This window comes from Apis mellifera, linkage group LG8 (genome assembly GCF_003254395.2).
Source record: "Apis mellifera strain DH4 linkage group LG8, Amel_HAv3.1, whole genome shotgun sequence".
Classification (NCBI taxonomy): domain Eukaryota; kingdom Metazoa; phylum Arthropoda; class Insecta; order Hymenoptera; family Apidae; genus Apis; species Apis mellifera.
The window spans coordinates 9625998-9650125 of NC_037645.1; the positions used below are offsets into that span (position 1 = coordinate 9625998).

General features: G+C 33.1%; 1 protein-coding gene across 1 annotated transcript in view; it reads left to right on the forward strand.

Annotated features, from left to right (window-relative positions):
- Positions 1-949: 949 nt before the first annotated feature.
- The window catches only part of Ecr (ecdysone receptor), a 120853-nt gene continuing 97674 nt past the window's right edge, over positions 950-24128 (forward strand). Inside the window, exon 1 of the mRNA XM_016913298.2 lies at positions 950-1793. The gene's annotated coding sequence lies outside the window, so the exon portion shown is untranslated. The remainder of the gene's footprint in view (positions 1794-24128) is intronic.

Here is a 24128-nt window from a genome sequence, read left to right on the forward strand (position 1 = left end):
TTGCCAACCCAATAGAATGATAGTCGAGGGATGCAACGTAACTAACCTAACCCTAACTCTGGCAGCATATAATCGACACGAGGCCGTATTCTCTTCTTCTTGTTCCAGATGGTGGTGGTGGTGGTGGTTGAGCAGCCGGTGGAGGAGGAGGAGGAGGGCGGGTGCAGGGCGGAGGAGGGCGATGTGGCTAGCAAGTGGGAAAACTCGAGGAGGTGATAACGACTTCTGACCTTCCGTGAGTGTGCGTGCCGCGGCGTAGGGGGGCGCCGCCGCCTTCGATTGCCAATTCGAGAAGGCTCACCATTCGGAAGAAAACGAGGAGGAAAAGGCGAAAGAGAAAGGAGGAGAAGGAGAGGAGGAGGAAGAGGAGGAAGAAGACGAAGGAAGAGACGAAGGGTGGAGAGAGAGGGGAGAGAGAAACATTATAAATAAAGAATAGGACGAACAACACTAAGGAATAAAACTAAATTGGCAACTCAGTGGAGAAGAACTCGAGAGAGATCGAAGGAGCGGGAAGGGGTTGGAAAAAAAGCGGGAGAGGAACCTCGGACAAGTTTTGTAGTCCCTTCCCTTCTCCCGGCCAGAATCGGCCGGACGAGCACACACGAGACAACAATTCTTCTTCACAGCGGGTCAAGTCGCTGCATTGCTCCCTACATTGGGGAAAGAAAAATTAATAATAATAATAATAATAATAAGAATAATAATAATAATAATAATTATAATAATAATATTATTAATAATAATAATAATAATAATAATAACTTCTACCTTGAGAACATATACCTCGTGCGTACAAGTACCTTCAAACTTAAACCTCTTTTTCGCAGCGTAATAGTGCCTAGGCCCCTCCGAAGAACGCGAAATACAAATAATAATAATAATAATAATAATAATAATAATAATAATACAAAATATTAATAATAATAGCAACATTATATATATATATATATATCTATACGGAGACAAAAAGAATCAGAGAAAGAGAGCGTGGGAGAAAATTTTAAATAGAAGAGGAGAGGAAGAGTTTTAACGTTTTAATCATCAAGTTTGCGTTTGGAAAGTCACGCAGCCCTTTTTACGTACATATACAAATACACATTGTGCATAGATAGATAGATACACATATACACGCATAAAAGGTCCCCCGGTGGCCGTATGTATACGGACGTGCGCGAGAGAGAGAGAGAGAAAGAGAGCCGCGATTGGTCGGAAGAATAAATAATATCCTCGATTCGAGATCGACGGACGAACGAACGAACGAACGAACGAACGAAGTTACGTTGCGAAAGAAAACGATTTCCAAGATTTGGTTCAGAAATTCTCTTTCGTTGTATAACGAAACAAATCTCTCCCCCTTCGAGCCCTTTAATGATCGATTGATAATACGAACCAGGACAGCAAAGTACCTGCAGACACAGATATATTTATAAGAATAATATTTATATGATATATATATATATATATTATATAAACGAATGAATATATAGTAACACACACGTACACACACATACATACACGCATAAGTAATAGAGGGTCGAGCAACAACAAGCTAAAGGGCAAAGAGAATAATAATAATAGCGACAACAACAAGTAGAAGCAAGAATAATAAAATAAAATAAAATAACGATAGCTGTTAAGAAGAGAGAAGAAAGAAGAGGATCGTACAAGAACAGAGTGTGAACGCTTATACATAATTCTAGAAACGCGCTACGGTTAGAGTACTTCCACTTTGCGATTAATTAATTTACTACGAGCGATTGCGGGGCCTGTTCTACGTGTACACGATCAAGGTGAGTCACATTTATCCTTCTCCGCGTTTAATTTTTCTAATCTAATCCGAAACCGAAACCGAAACCGAGATTGAGATCGAAATCGAAATCGTTCGAAAAACGAAACTTTTCCATCCATCCAATAATCACGATACACTTTTGTGCGCAAACAGGATCCTTAGCACAATTTGAAATTTCATGAGAAACCGGCACATTGGCTAGAGAAGAAGGAAACGCGTTCACAATCGATCGACACGCGTTGTGAAAATTGTTCTCACGGTTTTGCGTTCACCGAGCGAGCGAGCGAGAGCGAGAGCGAGAACGAGAGCGAGCGAGAGAGCGAGAGAGAGAGAGATACGTATATCCGATATCGGCGGCGGATGCTTTCTCGAAAACGACTCGTCTCTCTTCGTTAACGCGTACTCGATATCCGGAAAGCGGTTACTTTTACCACGCGCTATCTAGCCGCGGGAATCTTCGTTCTCGCGCGATAATTAGCGGCTACGGGTGGACGAAAAAGCCGGAGCCTCGTCGAAGTGAAAGGTGGGCTCGATATAGGCCTCCTTCTCGCGGCCCCCTATCTGCCGCGTCGATCTCCTCCTCGCGCCTCCCCACCTCGCTTCGTTCCGTCGAGTAAATTATCTTAAGGAATTCTTCCTTCTTTTTCTTTCCTTACTTCTTTTACGATCGTTGCTCGACATTCGCCCTCTTTGCTCCGTGCCCGCTCACTTTCACTCGCGCATGCGCGAAAAAAAACGATTATTATTGGACGGGCTCGTCGTATGAAATTCACGTATACGATTTCGACGACCGTTGCCGTTCGTAACGTACATTCCAGGCTTTCGTCGACAAAAATAACGATCTAACCTATATACAGAGTTGTTGCACGAGATGTGTTTTAACCTTAAGCTCGATTTAATCTATCCAGACGGGTAAATTATACGTATATTTGAGTCTAACCCACGCGAAGAACATTGTTATGATTTCCAGGCGATTGCCATGGGGATACGTAGTAGGATATTACATGGTATGATCCCCATGCATCTGGTGATGAGAACGTGCGTTCTCTATCTTGTGACTTGTATTACTAATAAATAGAAGAAGGAGAAGGAGAAGAAGAAGAAGAAAGGAACGAAAATACTAACAGAAGTTGGCACACAGTTGGAACGAGTTCACTCGTAAACGTGTTAAGAATTTTTTAGAATACAAAGGACGCATGATCGTAAAATCGAGCGTTATAAAATTAATCAAATCGTTGAAAACAATCGTTTTCGAACACCGAGTCGATTCGAATTTAGAAATTTAATTACTATTTGGCTTAAAAGCTTACCGCCAATTCTCTCAAGACTAAAACTAAAACTGCTAGCGTTTAGCAATTTCCAATCGCGATTGGCAATCGTGTCGGGTTTGTTGTTGCGTGCGAAACCCAATGCGAGACCCATAGCGATTTAGGTATCGATGCACGGGCATGCGCGGGTACACGATTCGCGCTGCGGTAGGTGATTCGTTGGTTTTTCATGGTGAGCAACTAACGGGTATCTTAGCGAGTCGTTTGGCTCACAGGTAGCAGGGAGTCATTGTCCGCCGTTTACGTGACGAATTTCCCGTGCCTGCTCGTCTTCGCGAGTATCGTTCTGCCGTTCACGGCCACGCTATTCGCATTTTAAGAGCTTTCTAAGAAGCCTTGGACAATCTAGTCGCCTAGCCTCGATGTCTTCGTATTATATATATATATATATATATATTTACTCCTCCTTCTTTTTTTAAACTTCTTCCCAACTTTGTCCTCCGATTTTAATTTTTTTTTTTCATTGCGTATCGAGCGGTGCAATCTTTTTGAGACGAATGCTCGCATCTTAACGTCTCACTTTTTTTTTTTTTTTTTTTTAATTTCTTTAACCTTGGATTCCTTCCTCGCCGTATACGTACAATACGGGAATAAGAGAATTTCGAGGATGCGGAGGTTGGAAGAGGATAAAGAAATGATGAATCGTGTTGTAGTTACCGATTTATTATTGCGATTGTTAGCGGTGTTCACGTGAAATGTTTTGTTTTGGATAAAAAATTGGATACTGGTTGCTTATATCTTTGCGTTAATAGTTTTATGTCGTGGATAACGGTTATTCCTTTATGTCGTGTAAACGGTTTTGTCTGTTAGTTTTTGTTTGGTATAATTTTTCTCGTTCATTTTTCCTCGTGAATAATCATGAATCTCTCTCTCTCTCTCTTTTTCTCTCTTTCTTTCTATATCGCGATTCATACGAACGTTCGACTTGTTTTTTCGAGGTTACCGATGAACGATAATATCGGAATTAATTATTTTAATCGATCCATCTGTATATGGAATCGTATGTAGATAGATAAAGATCAGATTAGATCACGAGAACATTTGTATTATTTATTCGTATGAAATTAAAATTATAATATTATGAAATTCTTATTCTATTTTTATCGTGTCACAATTTCATGAATGACAACCGGTGTGTACTGAATTCAAAATACGTTTTAAATATTATAAATATATTAACATCGAGAGTGATTAATAATGAATTGATTGAACGTTTCCACATTTTTTTTTCTCAAAAATTAAAACCGTACATATGTACATACGATTCTATTAATACAAACGTAGACGTAAACATCACGTGATGCATTATTTGAAACCTCATTCACTCGCCTTATTACATATATATCTTTCTTTTTTTCTCTCCACTCGTTTTAAATCTAGTAGAGTCGACTTATTAGTCGCGTGAGACATCCTGTATAATACATGTGCATGCATATATTCCGATGTATCGTGGCGGCAGTCAATGTGCTAATATTCATAGTTAGTGTTAATGAACCTTGTTAGGTATAGTCGGCATTCCGGAGCTTACCAGAAGTAGCAATCTTCTTTTCTTCCTCGCATCACGATCTTCTTTTATTCGTTTTCGTTTGTCGAACAATTGACCATGGAAGAGTCGACTGCTGACGTCCGCCGAGAGAATTCGTTCGCGATAAAAAGAGGAGGGGGGAGGACAAGGATAGCAATCGACCGAAATCTCTCTTTCTTTGCAATATCGATCTGGCTTGCCTCGTTGCTTTCTTCGTTAATATCTACGGTTTGAAATTCATCGTAGATGTCGCCATCTTCGTTCGCGCATCCCGTCGGCCAATTTTCTTCGCCACTGAAAAATGATCTTCGATCGTTGAAATAACAATCGCAAAGTTAAATAATTGTTCGAATAATATTTTTAAACGGAAAAAGGGAGTAAAATAAATTATTTATTATTATTATTACTACGAAGGATTCGATATTTGATTGGGAAAAGCCATGAGTAAACGTTGAAAATAATTCCAAAGCGCATATTGATACACGCATATTGTACATTTATCGAAGTTATTATTCGGAATATCGTTGGACTTTTTCCCGCGATTCCAAAGATCTAATTCAAGAGGCGACACGATCGAAGATCGCGACAAGAATCGATGGTAGGCAAACAATAGGGAAGGAGAAGAAGAAGAAAAAATCGTTTGCTTTACAGTTATCGGGGGTTCGTTGAAATTCTCGGCATCGCTCGCTCACACGTGCTTCGATTACCTCTTCCACGTCCCACGAAGCCCGTTCGTGATTTCGCGCCAACTCCTCGGTCAATTGTTCCCTCCACTGTATCGAGCCGAGTGATTATATTTGAATATGAAATATTTATCCAAACTATCTTTCCAATAGTCTCTCTCAATTCTTTATTTTTCTTTTTTTCTTTTTTTCGATAATTCGATTTCAAAAAATTATTATTCAAAGAAATTTTTCAAAGAATGATCGAAGTCAAAATAAAAAATAATATTTGGCTTGTGAGGAACAAAAATATGAGAAACAAAAAAGAAGAAGAAAAAAATTCAATTCTTTTTTCACTATTTTTTTTTTTCAATAATTCGTTTCAAAAAATTATTTAAAGAAATTTTTCCATCGATCGAAGTCAAAATAAAAAATAATATTTGGCTTGTAAAGAACAAAAATATGAGAAACGAAAAAGAAGAAGAAAAAAATTCAATTCTTTTTTCACTATTTTTTTTTTTTTTCAATAATTCGATTCGAAAAATTATTATTCAAAGAAATTTTTCCATCGATCGAAAATAAAATAAAAAATAATATTTGGCTTGTGAGGAACAAAAATATGAGAAACAAAAAAGAAGAAGAAAAAAACTCAATTCTTTTTTCATTATTTTTTTTTTCAATAATTCGATTCAAAAAATTATTATTCAAAGAAATTTTTCCATCGATCGAAATTAAAATAAAAAATAATATTTGGCTTGTGAGGAACAAAAATATGAGAAACGAAAAAAAAGAAGAAAAAAATTCAATTCTTTTTTCATTATTTTTCCTTTTTTTTCGATCCGTTTCAAAAAATTATTATTCAAAGAAATTTTTCCATCGATCGAAATTAAAATAAAAAATATTTGGCTTGTAAGGAACAAAAATATGAGAAACGAAAAAGAAGAAGAAAAAAAGTGTTGGACACTTTCACTCCTATATAATATAATCGTCTCTCTCAATTCTTTTTTCATTAATTTTTTTTCAATAATTCAATTTCAAAAAATTATTATTCAAAGAAATTTTTCCATCGATCGAAAATAAAAAATAATATTTGACTAAGGAACAAAAATATGAGAAAGGAAAAAGAAGAAGAAAAATTGTTTTTTAATTATTTTTCCTTTTTTTTTGATCCGTTTCAAAAAATTATTATTCAAAGAAATTTTTCCATCGATCGAAATTAAAATAAAAAATATTTGGCTTGTAAGGAACAAAAATATGAGAAACGAAAAAGAAGAAAAAAAGTGTTGGTCACTTTCACTCCTATATAATATAATCGTCTCAATTCTTTTTTCATTATTTTTTCTTTTTTTTTTTTTTCAATAATTCGATTCGTTTCAAAAAATTATTATTTAAAAAAATTTTTCTGATCGAAGTTAAAAAATAATATTTGTAAGGAACAAAAATGTGACGAGGAACGAAAAAGAAAAAATATCGGCTCGCATATATCGTTATTGTTGGACATTTTCAGACTCCTATATAATATAATAGTCTCTTTCTTTTTTCATTATTTTTCCTTTTTTTTTTTTCAATAATTCGATTTCAAAAAATTATTATTCAAAGAAATTTTTCTGATCGAAGTCAAAATAAAAAATAATATTTGACTAAGGAACAAAAATATGAGAAGCGAAAAAAAGAAGAAAAAAAACTCAACTCTTTTTTCATTATTTTTCCTTTTTTTTTCGATCCGTTTCAAAAAATTATTATTTAAAAAAATTTTTCTGATCGAAGTCAAAATAAAAAATAATATTTGGTTTGTGAAGAACAAATATGAGAAACGAAAAAGAAGAAGAAAAAAACTCAATTCTTTTTTCACTATTTTTTTTTTTTTTCAATAATTCGATTCAAAAAATTATTATTCAAAGAAATTTTTCCGATCGAAGTCAAAATAAAAAATAATATTTGGCTTGTTAGGAATAAAAATATAAGAAATGAAAAAGAAGAAAAAAAGTGTTGAACACTTTCACTCCTATATAATATAATCATCTCTCTCAATTCTTTTTTTATTAATTTTTTTTCAATAATTCGATTTCAAAAAATTATTATTCAAAGAAATTTTTCCATCGATCGAAGATAAAAAATAATATTTGACTAAGGAACAAAAATATGAGAAACGAAAAAGAAGAAGAAAAATTCTTTTTTAATTATTTTTCCTTTTTTTTTTGATCCGTTTCAAAAAATTATTATTCAAAGAAATTTTTCCATCGATCGAAGTTAAAATAAAAAATAATATTTGATTTGTAAGGAACAAAAATATGACGAGGAACGAAAAAGAAAAAATATCGGCATATATCGTTATTGTTGGCCACTTTCAGACTCCTATATAATATAATCATCTATCTCAATTCTTTTTTCATTATTATTTTTTTTCAATAATTCAATCCGTTTCAAAAAATTATTTAAAAAAATTTTTCCATCGATCGAACTCAAAATAAAAAATAATATTTGGCTTGTAAGGAACAAAAATATGATGAGGAACGAAAAAGAAGAAGAAAAAAAACTCAATTCTTTTTTCATTATTTTTCCTTTTTTTTTCGATCCATTTCAAAAAATTATTATTTAAAAAAATTTTTCCATCGATCGAACTCAAAATAAAAAATAATTGACTTGTAAGGAACAAAAATATGAAGGAACGAAAAAGAAAAAATATCGGCATATATCGTTATTGTTGGCCACTTTCAGATTCCTATATAATATAATCATCTCTCTCAATTCTTTTTTCATTATTATTTTTTTTCAATAATTCAATCCGTTTCAAAAAATTATTTAAAAAAATTTTTCCATCGATCGAACTCAAAATAAAAAATAATACTTGTAAGGAATAAAAATATGAGGAACGAAAAAGAAGAATTGTATTATAATATAACCGAGATTCCACACGTTCGGGTAACAGAAAGATCGAAGAACGTAAAAGAACGCAAGCCCCACCGATATTTCGGATATTGTACGATTAAGATCGTTCCGAAACACCGTTGAAAAAGACTGTTCAACTTTGCCATTGTGCTGTGGCGGGACGGTTTAATTAATTCGCTGCCTCGTTACGCGGGAACATCGGGTGGTACGCGGCCAATCGATAGTTCGGTTCACAGGCACGCCCGTCAGGTTACGCGCCGCGGCAGGAGTCGAAATTGCCACGCTCAGGCCGGGAATATGTGTGTGTGCGTGCATGTGTGTATACTCTCTGGCCAGGAGCGTGCCAGCGTGGCCGGTTGCGACACTTGTTTTGTGACCTGGATATCTCCGCTCGTATATCCCACTACCTCGTATACCCAGTTGCCTCTCGAGACTGTCCCTTTCCCGCACCTACTCCCGCCCCTTCTGCACCGAGACCCGTCGATGCCATTCGAATATCTGGTTCACCGTACCTCTCAACCGCATGCCGCCCGCCCCTCCCTTCTTCCACGGCAAACCTTCTCCTCCTCGCCCGAATTCTTGCCGTGGAAGAAACCGCGTGCGCGCGCTGCGTCACCGTATCTCTCCATATCCTTCATTTCTCGGTTTGCATATTTGGATAAGGCTCGATCGACTGCAGAGGAATAGGGATTGCCTTTTTTTTTTTTCCTTTTCTAAATGATTGTCCGTGGTTATCTTGGTAGAAATCTTCCATGAAATTTTTTCAGAGACTCTTTCAGCGATCCTTTCCCTCGCTTTGTTTACTTATACGGATACAAAGTGATGTTTGGCGTGCATTGAAGAGAGATGGAGCTTGCTTTTCGTTCAAGCGTTCTTATCCTTCGCTTGAAATCTTTCGATCTTTCATCTCGTTTACATATTTGGATAAGGTGTACGGGTATAGGGATTGCTTTTTTTTTTTATAATTGGTTATCAGTTATCGCTCTTGGTAGAAACCTTTCTTAAAATTTTCTTAGAGACTTGGTCCCTCGCTTCGTTTACTTATACGGATATAAAGTGATATTTGAGGTGCAAGGGGAATAGAGCTTGCTTTTTCTTGAGATGTTTTTATCCCTCGCTTGAAATCTTTCGGTCTTTCATCTCGTTTGCATATTTGGATAAGGTATATGAAGCTTGGACTGTGCAGATAATAAGAGTTGTTTTTTTTTTAAATTAATTATTGCTTTATTAGAAATCTTTTATAGAGGATATAAAGTGACATTTGAGATGCATCGAAGAGGAATTTGAGAGCTTGATTTTTTTAAAGGTGTTTTTATTCCTTACTTGAAATCTTTCGGATTGGACTATGCAAGAATAAGAATTATTTTTTTTTTAAATTAGTTATTGTTTTAGTAGAAATCTTTTATAGAGACTTTTTTTTAAAAACTCTTTCACTTATATTTATATGGATATAAAGTGACATTTGAGATGCATCAAAGAGGGATTTAAGAGCTTGATTTTTTTAAAGGTGTTTTTATTCCTTGCTTGAAATCTTTCGGATTGGACTATGCAAAAATAAGAATTATTTTTTTTTTAAATTAGTTATTGTTTTAGTAGAAATCTTTTATGAAATTTTTTTAGAAACTCTTTCACTTCGTTTAAACATATGATATAAAATATATAATATTTAGGGTGCATTCAAAAGAGATAAATGGTTTGATTTTTTTAAAAGGTTTTTTACCCTTCATCTGAAATCTTGCAGAGACCTTTCGATTTTTCATTATTCGTGTGATTTAAGGTATATCAAAGATGTATAAAGATTTTTTTTTTTAGATTCTTATTCTACTTCTTGGCTCTAAACCAGAGATTCTCCAATCTATCGCCTCGTTTGCACATGTTTTCAAAGTGTATCATAAAGGAATAGAATTCCTCTCTCTTTTAGACGTTTTACTCTTTTCGCTCACTTTTATCATACACTGGTCGGATCTCTCGTGTGTTGACACGAAGGGACGAAAGAATTTGGGGTACAGTGGACGGAGACTTGTGAGACTCGGGCAAGAAAGGCGGGGAGAGTGAGCAGGCCGTAAAAGGATCGCGAATCGGTCTCCATCTGAAATCACTGGCAAGAAGACCATGTTTGGTCTCGGTTATCTCGTTTCAACAACGGAAACCTTTGAATCGCTTCGTCCTTTCTCCCTCGTTTCCACTTCGAGGCTGCCCAACAATTCCTCCCCTTTCTTCACCTTTGCATAACTGCTTGATTCATCGGCCAATGATTCATTCGCTTCGTATCGCGACTTTTTTTCACCGCGCTTTAAAATTTTACAATTTGCATCGCAACTCGGTGCTCCATTTTTCTTTTTCAATCGAACATCCTATTATATTATGTATTATATATTTATATATTACGATATATATATATTTTATATTCCTCTCATCCTTGCACTCGATCGAATATAAAATTTATATAATCAACCTGTTGATCCTGAATTATCTCGATCGATTCATCGATCTTTCCTCTCAAGAATACAGAAAAATCGAATCGAAACGAATCGATAAATTTTAAAAATCCCTTCAATTCCAATTGGAAAAATTTAAAAGCCGTGTCCAAGTAAAGTGAGACGTTGGACGGGATCCATTGCGCTCCTGTAGAACTGGCTCTGGCCAATAATAATAACGAGAGAGAGAGAGACAAAGAGAGCAACAAACAGAGAGATGATAAAGAGGAGGAAAGAAGGAAAGGAAGAGAAAAAAGGGCGGAGGAGGAGGAGGAGGAGGGAGAGGGCGACGAGTGTTGAGACTGTATTGATTTCCATTCCGGCCCGTCTGGCTCTAGTCTAGCCCATATCCGGTATTCTTCTCGTCGCCTCGCGCCACGCCACGCACGTGTTACGCGCACCTTTGAATCCGTTCACCGGTGGTCCACCGTTTCGTTTCCTTTCCTAGCCTGGGCGCTGAACGCCGGTTTATGGATCCATGGATGGGACACATCCGCCTCCCTCGAATGAAGGAACGAACGATCGTTTCGATCGTTTCTTGAAGGTGGAAGGTTGAATTTGGGGTTTTTGTATTTTCTTGAGATGGAAATCTTTGAAGGGAAAGTTGGATAGTCTGATGAACGATGTGAATGAATAAGGGAGGAGGATAAAGGGGAAAGTTGTTGGTGAAATAGATTGTTTAATAATGATTATGATGATTGGTGAGGTAATAATGGGAATTTAATATTATTTGTAAGTAGTGTTAATGGAATTGGTCAATTTTTAAATGTTGGAATGTTAGGAATGGGATGAAAAGAATTATTAAAAATGCAGATAGAATTGTATTATAAATTTGGTCGTGATTCGTAATCTTGGAAAAGTTAATATATAAAAATAGTATATAGGATATGAATATTTTTATGATTAATCGATATTAATTTTATAATTAAAAATTGCATAATTTGATGGTGACGAATGATATAAGCAGATAATGGAGGATATAAAATTTGTTGTTGCCAGTATTGGATAAAATAAATTTCTTAATAATAATATTAATGATTATGAGGTAATAATGAAAATTTAATATTATTTCTAGTATCTAATATTATTTCCTAGTATCTTAGTATTGATGGAATTGGTCAATTTTTAAATATTCGAGTTAGAAATGGTATAAAAAAAATTATTAAAAACACATCTACCTTAGAATTGTATTATAAATTTGGTCATAATTCATGATAGTGAAGCTGAAAATTATATATGGGATACGAATATTTTTATGATTAGTCGATATTAATTAAAAATTGCATAATTTGATGGTGACAAATGATATAAGCAGATAATGGAGGATATAAAGTTTGTTGTTGTTGCCAGTATTGGATAAAATAAATTTCTTAATAATAATAATAATAATGATTATGAGGGGAAAGGTATATCTGGAGATATTTTATTAATTGGTCAATTTTTAAATGCTCCAATTAATGGTATAACTATAAAAAGAAAAAAAATTATTAAAAATGTCCAGTTAAAATTGTAAACTATAAATTTGATTATAATTCGTGATTTTGGAGAATTCAATATATATTCCTGATTAGCTGAAGTTGAAAATAATATATGGAATACCAATATTTTTATGACTAATCGATATTAATCATTTTATAATTAAAAATTGCATAATTTGATGAATAATATAAGCAGATAAAAGTTCGTTGTTGTTGCCAGTATTGGATAAAATAAATTTCTTAATAATAATAATAATGATTATGAAAGGAAAGCTATATCTGGAGATATTCTATTAATGGAATTGGTCAATTTTTAAATTTTCAAATTAAAAATGGTATGAAAAAAATTATTAAAAATGCACGTCCAGTTAGAATTGTACTATAAATTATTAAATTATGAAAAAATGAAAAAAATTATTAAAAATGCATGTCCAGTTAGAATTGTACTATAAATTATTAAATTATGAAAAAATGAAAAAAATTATTAAAAATGCACGTCCAGTTAGAATTATATTATAAATTTGATCATTATTAATTCGTGATCTTGGAGAACTTATATATTCCTGATCGTGAAGCTGAAAATAATATATGGGATACCAAAAATATATTTTTATGATTAATTGATATTAATTATTTTATAATTAAAAATTGCATAATTTACGTTCGAATAAATATTGACGAATAATATAAGCAGATAATGGAGGATAAAATTTGTCCTGTTCCCAATATTGGATAAAATAAATTTCTTAATAATAATAATAATGATTATAAGGTAACAATGAATATTATTTGTTAAGCTATATCTGGAGATATTCTATTAATTGGTCAATTTTTAAATGCTCCAATTAATGTAATCCAATTGTGTAACTAAAAAGAAAAATATTATTAAAAATGCACGTCCAGTTGGAATTGTATTATAAATTTGGTTATAATTCATGATCTTGGAGAACTTAATATATATTCCTGATTATAAAGCTGAAAATAATATATGGGACACCAATATTTTTATGACTAATCGATATTAATCATTTTATAATTAAAAATTGCATAATTTGATGGTGACGAATAATATAAGCAAATAATGGAGGATAAAGTTCATTATTGTTGCCAGTATTGGATAAAATAAATTTCTTAATAATAATAATAATAATAATGATTATGAAGGAAAAGCTATATCTGGAGATATCCTATTAATTGGTCAATTTTTAAATGCTTCAATTAATGCTATAACTAAAAAGAAAAATATTATTAAAAATGCACGTCTAGTTAGAATTGTACTATAAATTTGATTATAATTCATGATCTTGGAAAACTTAATATATATTCCTGATTAGCTGAAACTAAAAATAATATTTTTATGACTAGTCGATATTAATCATTTTACAATTAAGATTTAAAAATAATTTTTACATTTAATTATAAAGATTATCTTGAAATCTTCAAAATTTATCAAACACTGAAAGATTAAATAAGCATTGTAGATGGGCTGAGAGAACGGAGAGAATTTTTCGAGAATTTTCTGCCAAAAATTTGGGATTACGGCCAACTTATGATTAACTCTCGAATCTTTTCTTCATCCGGTTCGAAAAATCAATTATTAAGAATTAAGCTTTTTAAATTTTCCTTAAAGAGTGAAGATTGACGTTAATTATTTTTTCCAACGAGCAAAAATTATTCAGAATCAAAAAAATTTTGATAATTGGATGCTCTAAAAGAAAAGAAGAAAAGAAAAAAAAAAGGAAATTTAATAGACGTGGAACGACATTGAAGAGTCAGAATCTTAATTGGATCGCGATGGTGAAAGGAACAAATGTATATCTCTTCCACATCTCTCTTCGTCCTTCCCTCTCCCTTCCCGAGGCTTCACTCGCGGATTCTGGTTCTTTCGTGGTCCCCGAACCGGTTACTTTTCACCGGTATTTCGTCTCGCTTATTGCTGACTCGCAACTTCTCTTTAATTAAAAAATGGCCGAGCCTGTAACAAGGGACGAGCCTGGATCGGCTGATATTCCATATATAATTTTATCTTTTTCTTCTAAATTTTCAATTTTTCACGATTTTCAAGTTTTACTTTTATTCTTTACAAAAAATAAATAAAGTAGATTTTAAAATGATTAAGAAAAATTCAGTTTTCCAATTTTAATTGGAATTTTAATGGAAGGATGCTTCCAAATATTTATTACCTCGAGTTCCATATATAAAACTCTATACATAACTTAAGGAAAGATATTTAATCGATATCACGAAATTTTTCCAAATTTTTTTAACCCTCTCAATTCCAATTATATATAGAGATATTATAATTAAATCGAGGAATCGGATTATTCAAGTGGAGCAACGATACGTTCCCCCGAACGAATCGAGAAGCTATATTGTTTCTCGACTCTGCGGTGTTGGTCGTGAAAAGAGGGAAGTGGTGGGGGTAGAGTAGACGGAGACCGCGCGCGAGAGAGAGAGAGAGAGAGAGAGAGAGAGAGAGCGAGAGCGAGCGGGAGGAAGGGAGGGGAGAAAGAGGTCTGCAGAACAGCAGCTAGTTCCCCATTTATGATGGACGATAGAGAAGCGCCTTACCGAGGCACAATGAGACGCGTTTATAAGTGGAGTGAATGCATGCGAACAACGAAGGAAACGACACTGAACGATCCACGGCGTGCCGTGGTTCGTTTCTAGCCGCGACGATATAGACGCTCTCTCTGGCCTATTGATTTCAGAGCATAAATAGACCCGCGGTCTCTATTATTCAAAATGCGCCTCTACCGCCGCCCCTGCGCCGTCAGCGCCATCCTTCGCCGGGAAATAATAGCGGTGCTTCTCCACCTATATTTCAACTACCGGCTCTTCTTCAAATAATTCTCTGTATCTACTCGTTCCTATCCCTCCGCTCGATCGTACATTTATTCCGTGTTAAAGTGTTAAAGATTATACTCCACGTATATTTGTATTATTTAATTTATTTTAATTTATATCCCCGTGTTACATGGAATATTATCAATGTGTTCTTTTCGTTATTAGAGAATTCGTTTTATTAATCGATTACGCAAGTTCGAACAACTCTTTTCGAATCGATTCGTTTCATGCATGATAGATACACTTTCGTAAGTAAATTTATATTTCTCTTATCGATCCTCTTTTTATTCCGAGAAAATTCCCTAGATACGCGGTCTTTCATCTATAGAGGTTAGAATTTCTTCAATCTTGTGTAGGGATATTATAAGGCAGAGAAAGGTACGGTTTTCAAAGTATTCGATTGTCGAGTGAAAAAGATTCTAAAAGATGAACGGTTTTTTTAAATAGATTTCGATTAATTTAAAGAAAAAAGATACGTATCGTATATTTTACTTATTTAATTAAGTAAGTAAATTTACTCGTAACGTTTCTCATTGATTCCACTTTACGCCGAGTGAAGTGGAAAATTCCCTAGATACGAACAACAGTCTTTCATCTATAAAATTAGAATTTCTTTAATCTTCCATAGAGATACTATATACCGCATCAAACGTACGGTTTCAAAGCAGTGATTGTCCAACTTTTTTCCAACAGATTTCGATCGATTTGAAAACATACGTGAACGTATCCCCGAAAAGGGGGGTTAATTATCTTTACCTTTTGGATTAATTTCATTATCGTTTTACAACTATGACCCTCTTCCTCCGTTCGTATCGATTTGTAATTCGTTCAAAAATATAAAATTCCTAAGAATTTCGATCTCGATTTTCCCCTGCGGGGGAAAAATGGTCTCGCGTGCGCGTTGGATAGCGCGATTAATTTAACTCCGTTTTACCTTGGCTTTTACGCGACCCTTGCCACTCCCACCTTTCGCCGACCGGTATATCTCTTCGTCCCGTCCTCTCACGGCTTTTATTGCAAGCGATTCTTGAAACGCAATCGCCTCCTCTTCCTGCGAGTCGATTTCGAATTTCCGCGACACCCCGCCACGTTCCTTTCCTAATCGTTAATTCTCGAGCGGCGTAGGGTTTCACCTTCGTACACGGCGATTCTTATCCCCTTATCCCCAACGATTGTAAACTCTCGCGTGGACGGGGGCCAATAGAATTCCCTCCGCTAATCTCTTTCTCTTTCTCTGTGGCGTTGTATCCTTCCAACAGTTTTTTTTCTTTTTGAACGAGAAGGAAGAGGAAAAGTTAATCTCTTTATCTCTCTCTCTCTCTCTCTCTCTGTGGCGTTGTATCCTTCCAACAGTTTTTTTTTCTTTTTGAACGAGAAGGAAGAGGAAAAATTAATCTCTTCATCTCTCTCTCTCTCTACCGTTGTATCTTTCCAACAATTTTTTTTCTTTTTGAACGAGAAGGAAGAGGAAAAGTTAATTTTTCTCTTTCTCGTTGTATCTTTCCAATAGATTTTTCTTTTTGAAAAGAAAGAGAAGGAAGAGAAAAAACTAATCTCTTTATCTCTCTCTCTAGTGTTGTATCCTTCCAACAGTTTTTTTTTCCTTTTGAACGAGAAGGAAAAGGAAAAGTTAATCTCTTTATCTCTCTCTCTCTCTCTCTCTCTCTCTCTCTCTCTCTCTCTCTCTCTCTGTGGCGTTGTATCCTTCCAACAGTTTTTTTTTCCTTTTGAACGAGAAGGAAGAGGAAAAGTTAATCTCTTTATCTCTCTTTCTAACGTTGTATCCTTCCAATAGATATTTTTTTTTTTTTTTTGAAAGGAAGAGGGAAAGTTAATTTTTCTCTTTCTCTACCGTTGTGTCCTTCCAGTTTTTTTTTCTTTTTGAAAGGAAAGAAGAGGAAAAGTTAATCTCTCTATCTTTCTCTATATCGTTGTATCCTTCCAACAGTTTTTTTCTTTTTGAACGAGAAGGAAGAGGAAAAGTTAATTTTTCTCTTTCTCGTTGTATCTTTCCAATAGATTTTTCTTTTTGAAAAGAAAGAGAAGAAAAAGGAAAAGCTGATCGTTGTATCCTTCCAACAATTTTTTTTTTTTTTTGAAAGGAAAGAAGAGGAAAAACTAATCTCTTTATCTCTCTCTCTCTCTCTAGCATTGTATCCTTCCAATAAATATTTTTCTTTTTGAAAGGAAGAGGAAAAATTAATTTTTCTCTTTCTCTACCATTGTATCCTTCCAATAGATTTTTTTGAATGAGAAGGAAGAGGAAAAGCTAATCTCTCTATCGTTGTATCCTTCCAACAATTTTTTCTATTTTTGAATGAGAAGGAAGAGGAAAAGCTAATCTCTTTATCTCTCTCTCTATCGTTTTATTCTTCCAACTGTTTCTTTTCTTTTTGAAAGGAAAGAAGAGGAAAATCTAATCTCTCTATCTTTCTCTTTCTATCGTTGTATCCTTCCAATAGATTTTTTTTTGAAAAGAAAGAGAAGGAAGAGGAAAAGTTAATTTCTCTATCTTTCTCTTTCTATTGTTGTATTCTTCCAACAGTTTTTTTTTCTTTTTGAAAGGAAGAAAGAGGAAAAACTAATCTCTCTCTCTCTCTCTCTCTCTCTCTCTCTCTCTCTCTCTCTCTCTCTCTCTCTCTCTCTCTCTCTCTCTCTCTATCATATCCTTTCAGCAGATTATTTTTTTCTTTTGGAAAGGAACGAGAAGGAAGAGGGAAAAATTTTTGAATCGTTTAATAAAAATAAGGATCTTATCTTTTCATCGTTCTTTAACGCTCTGAAATGCGATATCTGTCCGTCGAAAAAGTCTGAGATGAAATATTATTACTTTGCGCACTTCTCGTTCCTTCCCATCCTCGAAAGAAAGTGGGATACGTAAAGCTGATATAAAATATGATCTTTTGGAACAATTTTTTTTTTTTTAAAGGGAAAATATCTCCACCATTTGATGAAATATCGATATTAATCCTTTGCAACGTTTATTTATTTATTTTAGGAAGAAGGAAGCGACGAATTCGCAAAATTTCAATTTTCTTTTATCCATTTTTAAATCAATCGAAATCGAAACGTTTCTCCTCAAATATTCATATTTTATATTTTATAATATCGATAATATTTCTAATGTCCTGATTATTCCTTATCATTCGTATATTATTCCATATCATTCATATATTTAAGGTATGAATAAGAAGAAGGAAAGTTTATTCGACCTCAAACGAGGTCCTCGGATCTCCTCGTGGAAGGAAGATATCCGAGTTAAATTATATCAAGTAGTTTAGGCCTATATAATACCTATATAATCGATCAGAGGCAGAAGAATTATGAGCACTCACGGCAATTATGTATCCCTCCCCCCTCCGTATTTCTTCGAACACGTTCCCCGTATTCCTGCTGACCCATTAGGGCGTGTGAATCTGATCAATCATTCAGAAATTCCATTTTCTTAAATGTCCATTACAAAACCGGTTCCCCTCAACGGTTGTCTCAACGACAAATTACAATGAATTTTTAATCTTTCATATATTAATAATATAAAATCCTCCTCGTCTTATTAGACCCTTTTTAACCAATCTTTATTAAATCTGTATTAATTAACTCCGCCAAGAAGTTTATTATTTCCTTTTAGTTTCTTCTTTTCTCGCTCTTTTCCAACATCCACTGAACCCTCCAACGTTTTCCATGAACAAAATCGTATACCTGAAAGTATATATTCAATTGACAAGTTTCGAAACGATGATAATTCGGGGATTATTTTTCAAAAAATTGTATCTCGTGGAGCAAAACTTGAAATCAATTTCAAAAACGAACTTAATCGAGGTTTCGAAACGATAATTCGTGAATTGCCACATTTTTCAAAAAATTTTCTTTCCAAAATTTGATCTATGAAATCAATTTCAAAAACGAGTTTAACCGAGATTTCGAAACGATGAAAATTCATGAATTGCCACATTTTTCAAAAAATTTTCTTTCCAAAATTTGATCTATAAAATCAATTTCAAAAACGAGTTTAACCGAGATTTCGAAACGATAATAATTCGTGAATTGCCACATTTTTCAAAAAATTTTTTTTCCAAAATTTGATCTATGAAATTAATTTCAAAAACGAGTTTAACCGAGATTTCGAAACGATGATAATTCGTGAATTGCCACATTTTTCAAAAAATTTTCTTTTCAAAACTTGCATCCGTGAAATCACGATTCGAAATCAATTTCAAAAATGAACTTAACCGAAGTTTCGAAACGATGATTATTTTTCAAAAAATTCGCGGATTATTTTTCAAAAAATTTTCTCTCATGTAGCAAAACTTGAAATCAATTTGAAAAACGAGCTTAATCGAGATTTTGAGACGATGATAATTCGTGGATTATTTTTCAAAAAATTTTCTCTCATGGAGCAAAACTTGAAATCAATTTCAAAAACGAGCTTAATCGAGGTTTCGAAACGATGATAATTCGTGAATTGCCACATTTTTCAAAAAATTTTCTTTCCAAATGTGATCTATGAAATCAATTTGATTCGAAATCAATTTAAAAAACGAGCTTAACCGAAAGGTTTCGAAACGATGATAATTCGTGGATTATTTTTCAAAAAATTGTCTCTCATGGAGCAAAACTTGAAATCAATTTGAAAAACGAGGTTTCGAAACTATGATAATTCGCGGATTATTCTTCAAAAAATTGTCTCTCATGGAGCAAAACTTGAAATCAATTTGAAAAACAATCTTAACCAAAGTTTCGAAACGATAATAATTCGTGAATTGCTACATTTTTCAAAAAATTGTCTCTCAATAGAATAAAACTTGTGAAATCACATCAATTATCAGGAGATCAATTCGAAAAACGAGCTTAACCGAGGTTGGGTCGAATTAAAAATCTCTCCTCGTCGGAATGATCGGTGATATTGGGAGATGTGTACTACACCCCGGCACGCCTCGTGGAATATTATGCTAATACGCTGCACGCGGTAAAGCGCGCGATCGCAATTATGCTATTGAACACCGTGAAGCTGTTACGGTGCGCTGTACGCCATAATAGCCATCATGAGTTACACTCCGCGCCGAGGGAATCCACCGCAGACTCCATGTTGGCCAGCTCCTTCTTCCATCCAATATTTTTCTCTTCTCCCTTCTCTCTCTCTCTCTCTCTCGAAATCACCGCCTCGATCATCGAGTTTCTCGATTCGAATTCTTAAGGTCCCTCCTCGATCTTTTTTATTCTTCTTCTTCGATGCTTGGTGGAATTTAACTTGTTCCAGTTTTCATCCTTTGGCTTTCAGCACTACGATTTAAATAAATTGGATTGGATGGGTATTAATGTATTTTTGGACTTGTGTTTTTTATATTTGGAACATAATCGGATTTTAATTAGATGGAAATGGAAGGTGATTTTTTTTTTCAAATGATTGGAGGGATGAATTATTTTCAGAGGGTCGATTATACGCTTCTATCTTTTTTGCCAGTCGTTCGATTATAACAAAAATATATATTGAATATAGAAATATATATTGAATTTACTGATTTAAATTAAGAATCCTCTTTCGTCCATTATAAATTCAGTGTATTATATAATGTTTAATTGTACAAGTATAATCTGTTAAAGATTATGCATTTGTTCGTTCTACTCGTGAAGAGTAGAATGGAAAGAAAATTTTTAAGAAAATTTTTTAGGATATCTTTGAGAATTTTAATTACTTTAAATAATTCGTTTCTTTTTTTCTTTTCATAAATTCAGTGTATTGCATAATGTTTGATTGTACAAGTATAATCCGTTAAAGATTATGCATTTGTTCGTTCTACTCGTGAAGAGTAGAATGGAAAGAAAATTTTTAAGAAAATTTTTTAGGATATCTTTGAGAATTTTAATTACTTTAAATAATTCGTTTCTTTTTTTCTTTTCACAAATTCAGTGTATTGCATAATGTTTGATTGTACAAGTATAATCCGTTAAAGATTATGCATTTGTTCGTTCTACTCGTGAAGAGTAGAATGGAAAGAAAATTTAAAAAAAAATTTTTTAAGATATCTTTGAGAATTTTAATTACTTTAAATAATTCGTTTCTTTTTTTCTTTTCATAAATTCAGTGTATTGCATAATGTTTGATTGTACAAGTATAATCCGTTAAAGATTATGCATTTGTTCGTTCTACTCGTGAAGAGTAGAATGGAAAGAAAATTTTTAAGAAAATTTTTTAGGATATCTTTGAGAATTTTAATTACTTTAAATAATTCGTTTCTTTTTTTTTCACTACGAAAGTATCAAAGTTCGATCCGAGATGATACATCCACGGTGTATAATAATTGTATGACAATAAAATTATCACTTTATAATAATTCATCTGAATCAATTCGAATTATCGATTTGATAATTCATCTTATAATTCACTTTGCGGTATAATTATTGCATCAACGTTAGCCGGCGTGGGCGCGATACAATCTGGTCAGGGTTATCGATTACTACGAAGGTCTGCCTGAATTTCGTTGCCTTTAGTTGCCATGACGATGATACTGTGATGTTGTTAAGTGTGACAAGATTTTTTACCAATCAACCATCAACCAATTTTTTACTTATAGAATGTTATTGATGTTATTAAAATTTGATAAAAATGATAAATTATTGATATCGTGAATTCAAATTGAAATTAAAAATTATAAATTCAAGGTGGAATGACAATATCACTTTTTTTATTCATCTTATTGTATAAAAGATGTGTAAAAGTCAGTTGGAATATTTTAATTGGTTCTATTGTTATTGTATATTTTTATAAAATAATCCATTAACGATTGTTGGAAGTGAAGAATCATTCAAATTCGAAATATCTTTTATACGATCGATTTAAAATCAAATTAAAAGAAATATGTTCATCAAATTAGATAAAATTTAATCATTACTCGAAGAAAATATTTTGAATTGTGAATAAAAATCGTTACTATTTTATTTTAAGTTGCATTCAACAACTGTTCAGAATGAAAAATCGAATTCTATAATACGATTGATCATTGGAAAGAATATATTCAAATATAATATAAAATTTAAAATGAAATTTGCGAAATCTTACTTATTTCAAATTCAAAATGTCTTCTAAAATCATCGTTCGCGATATTTCGATCATCAATTAAAAAAAAAAAAGAAAAATATTTATCGAATTGAATATATAGAATTTAAAATGACATTTATAAAATCGTTAAATTCGTTTAATTTTCAAAAAAATATTCACTTGAATTGCTAATAAAATCTTACTTATTTCAAATTCAAAATGCCTTCTACGTCAATTTAAAATATCACGTTCGTGATATTTCGATTATCAATTAGAAAAAGAAAAGAAAAATATTCATCAAATTCAATATCAAACTGTATTTAAGAATTTAAAATGAAATTTACAAAATCATTACTTATTTCAAATTCAAAATGCCTTCTACGTCAATCTAAAATCACCATTCGCGATATTTCAATCATCAATTAAAAAAAGAAAAATATTCATCAAATTCAATATCAAACTAATCTCAAAATCTACTGTATAGAATTTAAAATGAAATTTGCAAAAATTATCATTTATAAAATCTTACTTATTTCAAATTCAAAATGCCTTCTACGTCAATCTAAAATCACTATTCGCGATATTTCAATCATCAATTAAAAAAGAAAAATATTCATCAAATTCAATATCAAATATCAATGTACAGAATTTAAAATGAAATTTAAAGTTTACAAAATCATCGTTACTTTAATTCTCAAAAAAATATTGGATAAAATCTTATTCGATATTTCGATCATCAATTAAAAAAGAAAAATATTCATCAAATTCAATATCAAATATCAATCTACAGAATTTAAAATGAAATTTAGAGTTTACAAAATCATCCTTATTTTAATTCTCAAAAAAATATTGGATAAAATCTTATTCGATATTTCGATCATCAATTAAAAAAGAAAAATATTCATCAAATTCAATATCAAATATCAATCTACAGAATTTAAAATGAAATTTAGTGTTTATAAAATCATCCTTACTTTAATTCTCAAAAAAATATTGGATAAAATCTTATTCGATATTTCGATCATCAATTAAAAAAGAAAAATATTCATCAAATTCAATATCAAATATCAAAATCGTTACTTTAATTCTCAAAAAAATATTGAATAAAATCTTATTCGATATTTCGATCATCGATTAAAAAAAAAAGAAAAAAAGGAAAAATATTCATCAAATTCAATATCGAACCGTGTATAGAATATAAAATGAAATTCGCGGTTTCATCTCGACTCGATCGATCAATCTTTTGGACCGTTGCCCCGTGGAATCTGGTGGCATAGAGCGTGTTACTTGGAAAAACCGGTCCTCTTTCTCTTTCGCCCCGCGAAAGCGCGAGTGGATCGAGTGCAACGAGGCCGTGTTATCGATCGGCCCGGTAACAAGCCCACCTTCGAGACCGTTTTTCAACCACTTCCGCTCGCCAGCTTCGCGCCAACTTCCTCGCAGGGATGAAATCCTCGCCCCCCCCCGAAATCTTCTCTCTCTCTCTCTCGATTAATTGCGAACCCTTCTCTCCAATTGTAATTTATTAATTGTGTGCGGTGAACAAAAATGGTGGAATCGTGATAATGGACGATTTCGTTCTTATTTATCTTCTTCTTCTTCCTCTTTTTTAAAAACGAAGGTGGAAATTAATTTTAACCGTTGATTTAATCTTGCAAGTCTTACCATATCAATTTGTATTTGTAGAAAGAGTTGAACTTTTGAAATTTTTTTAAACTTTTCTTCTTATCGGATTTTTAATTTTTGGTCGGTAAAATTTCATGCTTTAGAAACATTTTTTACAATTATTGGGTTAAAAAGAGCAGTTTCGAAATAAATAATTATAACTGGAAGGATTCGAGTGAAAAAATTGTTATCGTTATCCAATTCCGATAATTTAAATTTCTGTCAGTTCAGTCGAGAAGGAAGCAAAGTGAAAAATTAATAAGAGGAATACAAAGTGGGTCTCCGGTTTCACGATCCCCCCACGTGTTTATCCTTCGAGGAATCGAGAGGAAAAAGTGCATCGCGTGCTCGCTCGATCGATACTTGCCCTCCAAGTTCGTGACCACGTTCTCCAGAATGTTCGCCGTAATCCGCCTCCTCCAAAGGTCA